Here is a 10,438-nt window from a genome sequence, read left to right on the forward strand (position 1 = left end):
AAAAGTGGTGCGTCTAAAATCAATGGGAAAATCCCATAGGAAATATTCTGGTGGAATATTTTGTGTGGTAACCACTGCCACCAGCCAGAAACTCGACAAGGGGTGACTGGACAGTGCCCCCTTGGAAACAGACTCAGAGGCAATCTAATTAACCCCTTCCAGTACTTCCACAATATGATGGTTTGTACTGGTTCTGTTCACAATTTTGGACTAGTAAAGCCAATGGTGACTTTACATGCCCTGGGAGACAGTAGCCAGTCCCAGGGTATGGAGTCTATGTTTGGGGGTCACTATGACACCCCTGTGTTACTGTACTGAGGGTGCCGTGTAACACATACACTAAAACAGATGACACCCTATGGAGTAAAAGACCCCATAGCCCATAAGCACACAAAAAGTCAAAGACATACCTCAAATCATGCCTAAGAGTGGGAGAAAAAGAGTCTTACTCTTAGCAGGAGAAAAAAACAAACCCCAAAAATCCAGCAAAGCTGCTGGGGGACTCACTAGGTTTGGGAAATTAGCCTTATAAGAGAATTCTCCCTAACAACGCTAAACCAGCATGAGGCAGCTGTGGAAAGGTTGCGTCGTGCTGGTTTAGCATCAGCACCCTATTGAAAGGAAAAGCGCCCGTTCTCATGCTTCAGTCGGCAAGAGCGGGGCACATTTCCTTTCAATAGCGTGCCTTCACCCACAACATCAGCTCAGGGAAGCCCTCAAAAGACTTGCCACTTTGGAATTGCGTGGGGTTAATATGGGGCGTTGGGCGACTGCCTCAGGTCGCCCAGGCCTAAAGCCGGCCATGCTGTTAGACCTTTGCTTCGTTGACACAGACCATACGTCTCTTAGCTCATTCTTGTTAGGCTGCTTTAGGCCGCCACTCCCCACCTTTTTCACCCAATTTAAAGTACTTCCATTCCATCGCCACCGCCTCCCCTTTTCTATACACTGATCTCGCCTTCGTTGGGAATTCTTGCCAGGTTGGGTCGGCCGTACGAGGGCCCAGATGTCAGGCCTGCCTCCATTCCGGAAGTAACACAGTGCTGTGAAGGCCCTACGGGTCAGGGCATGAAGACACATCTCCGGAACACAGGCCAGGAAATCAAGAGAGTGGTACTGTTGGTTTGGAGCTTATAGGAACTGTGGATCTCTGCGCTATCTTGTGAATCTATGTACTTGCTTAAGGTTTGTTGTGCTCATTATCTCCTGCTGCCTGTATCCTGTTTTCCAAAAGGACAGAGCACCTACAGTCCTAGTTTTGAGTTTATTTTTGTTGCTTGGATTGGAACCCTTTGATACGTTGGCGCTGGATAGGGTAAAAACCCTTTGTCATATGTCAGTGCAGTATTTTCTTCTTCAATAATGTAGGGCACTTGTAGTGTTCGGTACCGATGTTGCTTTTTATTTGGTTGTTTGTATCCTCATGTGACAAACGTTCACTGGTTGACCTTGGTTGTCGCTGTTGTGACATACATCCGAGTGCGTAAGTTGTTCAATATGCAAGTCATGAAGCTACATGCTTAGGATTTTTGGGTGCCGGCACGTGTTTCAGCCAAAGGTTTTTTTTAAGGCAGTAAGTTGTCGGGGGAAGTTCCTGGCGGATCCATTTTGGGCTGTATGCAGGTGGTCGGCTGAGTTACCCAACCGGGCAAGGATATTTATGAGATGATTTTAGTAATTTTATATGAATTATCAGATGGTATCTATGTAAATTTTAAAGGAAAAAGATAAAGTTGTTTTGTTATGATGTGTGTTTGTAAATGTAAAGTCATTTGTTGACTATTAACATATTATCAATAAATAAACAAATCAAAAAATCAATAAATCAACAGTGATGGATTGACAGGCATCTGGCAATACACATAGAGTGACCATTATCTTGGGGGGCACTAGTTGCCTACATCTCGGGTGGGTGTTTTGGCAGCTCTAAGCCTCTACCCTGGCTCCTAGGAGATCGTCCTTCAGGAGCAGGTGCAGCCCTACCCCCGCTCGGCTAGTCCAATTCCTTTCTGATTGCATGGGCCTGCAGCGTAAGACAATGGATGGTTGTATCTGTTCAGCGAGAAGGCCTTCTTGTCCAATGCCTGAGCTGGGAACGGGGATGGGAAAGTATATGGGTGCTGAATGCCACACTCTACTATTGCTGGTACCGGGACCTGTCCTCTCTAGGCCTTCATTTCAATATGGCAGCGGCTCAGTGTTTTCTGCCGCAGGACAGGGCTGGCTATTACATGGTTCACCCATATTGTTCACCGCTATATGCCCTCACCCCACAGGTACACCCCTCTACCCTGGACCATCTCAGGATGCATAGCCCACTACTCCCTTGCCCCATCCCCTACCCGTATGCCGCCTAGTGCTCCCCTCCTCCCCCACAGCCGTGCTTTATGGTTTCTTTATTCTCTTAATATATCTTTCTCAACCAGGATCGTTTTTGGGGGCAAGGGGCTTGGACATGCATGCTAACATCTGTACAGATGCTAGGGAATTAAATATTGATTTTAACCATGTTGGTGTACATTTTAGTGGCACTGCTTCCAAAATTGACCAACAACGAGGCAAAATGTTCTGGCAGTAGTGCAATTGATGTGGTCCGGCCTTGACTATTTACCCGTAACTCTAGTAAGTGGCCTCACTGGAGAACATTCAAAACAACATAATTATCATGTCCAAAATCGCCCGGATCAGAGAAGTGGGGTGTGGATATGTTCCTGCCACATGCTCCATTCAGGAAAGAGCTGTGGGAGCCCCCACTTTTCAGCACCTCACCCTGTTCCTGAATCTCTAGTAGACAGCGATGGCGGTCTTCGTTTCTAAGCACTAGAAATCCTGGATGAGGACCACGAACCGCCAAAAGCCTCTGACACCAATGGCAAGTAAATCAAGGCGAGAGGTTTTGGAAAAGGTGATTCTGTGCATACAGGACACAGTCTTATTCTATTTGGTGACCGTCTGGCATTCAGTAAACTTCAAAGAAAAGTTCAACCGAAAACATCAACACAAGCCAAAGAAATGCCCTGCACACCACTTGCAACAGTGTCGTCAGGCAATGCCTTTGCACTATGGAGTGTCTAGACGGCGGGAACATCACCAAAGAAAAACAGGCATTGGCAAAACCAACACTATTGGATTGTGTGTGGGCACTGTCTTAATTGAACTACCCTAACATAAGATGACAACAAGTGAAAAATGGTGTTAGTACAAGGGTATATCAAAGCAATGCCTAGCAAAAGCCTATCTAATACCCATACACAAGCCATAACTGTTGGATTGGCCTATGCTTGTTTTGATCAGGACTGCAGTGCAAAGGCAGGCATGTGGCTTGCAAATCAAGCGGCTGAAGGCACACTTGGTTATGAGATTTTTATTATACAAGTAGCATGTTCGTAGCTGTAATTAAGCATTAAGTCTCTGGAAGCTCCTTTGAAATAACACTGGCAGGCACTTACAACACGAAGTTTGATTTTACTGCTTGATAACGCTAGCTCAAAGAGATCCCAGGAGCATGTGGTTTGGGCGGGCAGGGGCAGGAAGTGGTTTAAAATGGCCATAAGGAGTACCATGACCATATGCAGTCAATGTTGAGTAAATAACCAAACAACACCTACGAGCTGTGTGTCCCTCCTCACATCCCATCTATCGCCCAGCAGAACTCCAATGCAAACTTTCCCTCAACATTCATCCCTCTGGTCCGACCCACTCAGCCGGGCATATCTTTTATGCTCTCATATCAGCAGACATCCCCATCTCCAAACCTCTCACTACATCTTTCTCCTGGTCTGACCATGCCTTCCTGTCCTATCACCTGGATCTCTTAAGTCCCCGGTTAAGCCTCTGCCTGCACTTCCATTCTCCTTCTCCCTCAATCGACCGATGAAGCCAGTGTCAGTTGCTGTTTTGCCGCCACTTTCATTCCCCCTGCCACTCCTGCCATGGACTCCCACACTGACTCGGCCCTTGCTAATCTTCATCTCTCACCAACACGCTGGACATCCTTGCCCCTCTCTTCTGCAGAGTTGCTGAGGTGAAGTGGGGGCATCACGCACATCACTTGACCGACAGGCCTGCCGCCTGCTCCAAAGGCAATACAGACTCTCCATCCACCTGAAGAAGAGGACCCATGTCCAAGCCCACATCTCTGGAGCCACTAACAACATGAGAAAACTCTTTACAATCTGCAAGGAACTCGACAATCTTACTGCAGTCTTGACTTCTCCCCTGCCATCCCTGAACCCTCTGTAAGTCACTTGCCTGTCACGTCTTAACAGAAAACGAGGACTTCCTGTCCTCACTCTCCTCTACTCACCTCCCTCCCCCCTCTCTAGCTCTCAGGCCAGCCCTGGCCCTCTCTCCCTTCCCTCCTACTCTCCTCTTTCTCGCCCATGGCACCGGATGAGGTCTCAGACATGTCCTCTCTATGAAAGTCTCCTCCAAACAGGTGCTCCCCTGCTTCACCAGAACTATCAAAAACAACATTGCCTCCCTTGCAGCAGCCTTGGCCGATATATGTTATCATTCCATTGCCACTGGCTCCTTCCTGCTACCCCTCTGTTGACCCCTCCTGCCCGACTAAATACCACCCTATCTCCATTGCCCCCTTCCTGGGCAAACTCCTGGAGAAGCTGGTCTGAATCTGTTGGTTGTCTCCACGACCAACAGTTTGGCTTCAGAGCAACTGCTCTACTGAACACCCATGAAGATTTGCTCTCAAATCTTGATTCCAACTCTTCATCCGTTCTTATCCTTCTGGATCTTTCCTCTGCCTTCAACACAGTCAATCATGACAGCACCCTGACAAATCGGCTCTGTGACACCCGTGGCATCACGGGCCTGGCACTTGACTGGTTGACCTCATTCCTCTCCGACTGACCTTCTGAGATTGAACTGGGCCCTTTTCATCCCCCTATCACACTCTCCCCCTGGGGTGTCCCTCAAGGCTCTATCCTCTCACCTTGGCTCTTCAACATCTGCCTGGCGCCTCTAGCCCACCTGATATCCTCCTTCTTTCCTCACTTCCAGTGTTATGCAGATGACACACAGCTCTCCATCAAGCTTCCCTCTACTGCCTCCTCCTCCCCCTCTCTCATCCCTAACTGTATGACTGGCGAAGTCCCGTCAAGTCCCGCTTTGCCCGCTGCTCTCTGTGCTTTGAAATCGTCTTTTGAACGAGGACGCTCTCACCATTCATTCTTCACTACGGACTTCAATATCCACAAGGTGAAGCATTCTGAAGTCCCAGCATCTACATTTTAAGAACATATATATGCCATATATATATTGACTCTATATTTACTTGTTTGTAGGCACTCTGTTTCCCTGTGTGGGCATGCCTATTTAAGAAGACTCGCGGGTGCACCTCACACGCGCACCGGCGAAGTCCCGTCAAGTCCCGCTTTGCCGCTTCGCCGCGGCGTCGCGAGCAAAGCGAGTCTCGGGGTTGATTTCGCTAGTTGCGCAAATCGGCTCGCTCACTTTCTGGTTAGAAGCTCTGAGTTTCGTGAGTCTTGCGGCTGCTGCTACTTTAAAATTTCCAGGAGTTGGGCTCTTCTAGTCAAGTGTCCCCGATCTTCATTCTTTTGAGGCACCATGAAACGAAACTTATATACTTTACGTACTGGAATGCCTCCTCTGATCACGACGACTTCGAACTCAAGCTGTATGCAGGTAATAGTAGTCCCCTGTGTATCGACTCCTCGTGCGGTAGGCTCAGGGGCTGAAGCTCACCCCTTTTCCAAACTAAAAAAGCGAGTTACTTCTCAAGCTACTAATTGCAAGAAACAATCCACAAGTACACAGGATATACGTTTCTTTTACCCGGATTGTGTTACTCAAAATCCGACTTTACAGAATCCCAAAGACAATTCCCAGTTTGTTCTAAACACAACTACAAATAAGCAAGAAGAGTTTTGTACGACTGTGCATGTCTCATTATCTGACAGCGCAGTTTTAAGAGGGGACTTAATGGCTCCAAACTCAGAAACCAAACACAGCTCATCGTCAGCAAAAACTCCTGAAGATGTAGCGGTGATTGACTTGCCTTCCACTGACTCTGATTTTATGTTACAACAAACTCTTGGAAATGTGTCTTTTTCGCTAAAGCTGTTTCCTAATGGTGGTTGCACAAGATCAAACCTAACATCCTCCTTTTTACATCCTACTCCGCGCAAATGCTCTCACGTAGAAAAACCTCAGTTCCCACAAAATGTGTCAAAGGTAGTGGAATTAACTTTGGGAGCAATGAATTTAACCATGCAAACAATTTCCACTCTGTTTAATACGCTGAATACCAAACTGGACGTAAAAAGTGCTCAATTATTATCTGTTTTAGCCTGGCAGGCTAAACAAGACATACTTTGGGCTAACCAACGACATTTTACAAACAAAATCTCCATGCCCCCAAAGATGACCCAAAGATCGACCAGTGTTTATCATCAATAAAATCTACTCCTGTTGTTGATTTAACCTTGGATCCGAATTCTGCCCTTCCAATTGTACCGCCGAACTCGGTGGAAAATTCAAGCCTGCATCAACATGTGGGGAGTCAAATGTCGCCAATTACTGTAGACAACTCAGGCATTTTGTGCTCTCTGCCCTATATTGGCCAAATTATCGGAGAAGTCAATCCAGACAATAACAAGTGCCCAGTTGGTACGACTAACAACGCTCCTTTACAAGAACCCTATACAATATTTTGTAAAAATTCCTCACTATCAGGAATAAAACCTGTCTTGTCTGGGAAATCCAAACAAAAAATAAAGGTGCCTGCTGCCTCCAAAAAATCTAAAAATGTTAAAAAAACCAAAGTAATTGCTCCGGTAAGCTCCAAACCATTCTTTAATATGCTTACTCTTCCTAAAAATCTCTGAAGACTGCACCTAGGGGAACCGATAAGAGAATTACTAAGAGTCCCAAAACGAGACAAGTTTTGACCTCCCTACCTAACACACCCTCTGATCACGCACAAGAGATGCTAGCGGCTCGTAGATCAGAATCAGAAAGGAAGTTGACTCATACATGAGTGCCTTTGTAGCTTTACCGTCACTTAAAGCTCCAACGTTTGAGTTAAGCAAGTGTAAAACTCCACTAACCCAATCGTCTGTGCCTAGACGGTCAGTTATCTTTAAGTGTGACCATGATAAGAAAGTTTTAGCTTCTGCACCATATTTGCCAATTCACAAGGCTGAAATTGCCTCTTTGTTAAATTCTTTACTCCCAGTGCCAATTAACTCTGACTCCTCCACGGCATCAGCTCCTCCTAAGAACCCTGCCTCAAAGTCCATCTTGAAAACAAAAGCGAAAAAAGAACATCATATTGCTTTAGTGTTGGGATGTCGGCCAGCGCCGCATCCTCAATACGTGTTAAATCGTCATAGCATTTTACAGGTGTTCTCTGATATTCCACTCCTACAGGACATTGGGTCAGCAGACATAGCTCAGGTGGAGTTCTTTAATGACAACCTAGTGAGTATAGCGTGTATTTGGCTGACGTCCCGAGTTGTTAGGAATCTTATATGGGAAGCTAAAGACCAATTGCTAGAGCTAGGGTTCATACTCCTATTGGGACCCACCAATCCACCTATTGGACCCCACAGTGCAGAAGCCTGGATTGAAACAGCTTCAAAGGAGCTTATAAATTCCAAAAGGTCAATTGAAGCTAATACAGTTGTTGATGTACCCTCCCAATGCTGCTGTAATTGTGACTCCAGAAGTTAACTTCCGTACAAGGTTAAAAATGAACGGCTTGTTACTCTTGCCTCATGGAATACGCGTGGGTTTTGTCATCTAATTAACAACACACAAGATCCCTTCATTAACTATGATGTGATCCTTTTACAAGAAACCTGGCTGATGTCTGTCCCCTCATGGGATAATCATGGTTTACATTTTCTGCCAGCAATGAAAGGAGAGAAAGGTCGGCCGATGTCTGGTCTTCTGACAGGTGCCAAATTGACTTCTAATACTAGCATAATATTTACATATGCTCCAAATTCCTTTGCTCAACTAACAATCATATCAATTGAAAAAATCTTGTACGCGATTGTAAACTTATACTGGAATCCCAAAGGCATTGAAATTCGGAGGTTCCTGGTTAATCTGTCTACCATGTTGGACTTTATTGTACTAGTCCTGAATATCCAGCATACAATTTTTGCTGGTGATCTCAATCTGCACTGCCTCCATGAAAAGTTTGTGATAGAAAATTCAAGACAAAGAATGTGGGAACAACTTATGTCAAATAGAGGGTTTTGTATGTTGAATGGGAGTAGACTTGACATTGGTGATTCTAATTACACATGGCAACAAGGTTCTCTAAAAGCCACAATTGATTATATTTACACAGATGACAGGCTATTTTCCAAAATCCAAGCTTTTAATATTGTCTCAAATGCAAATAGTGACCATTGTATTCTTTCTATCAAATGGTTAGTTGATGCTTCTCACAGCAAGTGTCGTACTATGGCGGTGTCTGGTCAAATGTCTGTCTCCAATCAGTTAAACCGCATACTCTGGAATGAAACCAGTCTTAATAATTTTGACAACTCCTTGCGAGCAACCTTCCGCCATTCGCGAGACAGCCCACTATTCACTGTTACTCCTTACTATGATCTTATGCAATACTTTCCAGACAAAAGGGCTCGCAAAACTCTGGCCCCTAGGCGCACTCACATGTTTGACAGGGAAGCCCAAAACAAAAAAACAGAATTTCAACTTCTAAAAAGAGAGGCCTTAAAGCTCCCATCGAGCATGAGATATGAAGCACTAACCAAAATTAAAACCTCATACAGAAATTGGCGGCGACAACACCGCAGTAAACTGCTCCAGCAAGATGGTGAATTAATGTTAACAATCACTCGTGACAGGAATACGGCTCAAATTTGGAAGGTTTTAACTGATGCTTTATCTCCGGTGCAAACAATGTCCCAAATTCAGAGTGTTCCGGAAGAGAGATGGATCAGTTACTTCTCCAAAATCTATGCGCTTCCGCCAAACCATTTCACATTGATATCTCTAAGGCCGATATATTGTATTTCATGAACAGAATAAGTCATTCCAGATCCCCCGGTCCTGATGGCCTGTCTAACAAAATCTTCAAACAGCATCCTGAACTATGGTCATCGATCCTGTATCAAATTTTTGAGCATATTAATGATACGCAAGAGATTCATGCCTCTTGGAAACACTCTTTAATTGTTCCTATCCATAAAAAAGGTGATCGGTGTCTGCCTGAGAACTACAGACCTATAGCCCTATTAGATGCTCCGGGGAAATTATACAGTCGCATTATATTACAAGAACTGAATAGATGGACTGCAGCTGACCTCAAACAGGATCCGTTTCAAACCGGCTTTGTGGCGGGTCTAGGAACTTTGGTGAATTTAATCACGCTAAACATGTTAAAGTCAAAATATGCCGAACTCAATCAATCATTGTATATGGCATTCGTAGACTTTCGTTTAGCGTTTGATTCGGTTGATAGAATGCTACTTTTTCAGAAATTGCAAAAGTATGGTTGTCCACCCTCAGTGCTAACCATAATTAAAAAGCTACACTCAAATACAACTATGCAAGTTAGATTGTCTCTTGAGGGTGCCCTGTCTGCGAACATTGAGACATTAAGAGGCCTAAAACAAGGGTGCATCTTAGCATCAACTTTATTTAACCTTTTCTTATTAGATATTGGAACTTCCTTTGAAGAAGCAATCTCTGATGCACCTAAGTTAGTGTCCCAAAAGATCATATGGCTTCTCTCTGCCGATGATTTAGTCTTAATTTCACAAACCCCAAAAGGTCTGCAAGATCTACTAAATAAATTGGATGTTTATGTTGGTAATAACAATCGAACCATCAACGTGAGCAAAACGCAGATAGTGATCTGTCAAAGAAAAAAGAACACAAAAATGTCTAATTATCAGTGGTTTTTGCAGAAATCACCCCTAAAAATTGTAGCCAATTATAAATATCTAGGACTTCCCTTCTCAGGCTCAGTAAAAAATCAAATTTATGAAGATACATTAAGGGCAAAAACTTTGACTTTAACATCGCAAGCAAAGATAATTCTGTATAAATATGGAAAATTCACATCAACTCATGTAGTCACTTTTTTCAACCAAAAAGTTGTCCCTATCCTTTTGTACGGAGCTGAGACTTTTACAACACGTCCAAGAACCTTCTGGGATCTCCTGGAAGGCAAATTTTGGAAAGCAGTTCTCTGCTTACCGTTGTGCACTCCGATTTGTTTATTAAGGTACAAATTGGGTTTGATTTCGTTATCTGCACTGGTTATGTGGAAGTTGTGTAACTTTTATCGTAAATGCTTGAGCGGATTTAACAACACGAACATTCTGGGGTCACTGGCAATGTATTTGTGCTCATCTCATGATGTTTTTCCTAAACTGTGGGTAAAAGTTATCTTGAGGCTGTTGGTTGATGCTGACAT

This window comes from Ambystoma mexicanum, chromosome 8 (assembly GCF_040938575.1).
Source record: "Ambystoma mexicanum isolate Mex_15411 chromosome 8, UKY_AmexF1_1, whole genome shotgun sequence".
Classification (NCBI taxonomy): Eukaryota; Metazoa; Chordata; class Amphibia; order Caudata; family Ambystomatidae; genus Ambystoma; species Ambystoma mexicanum.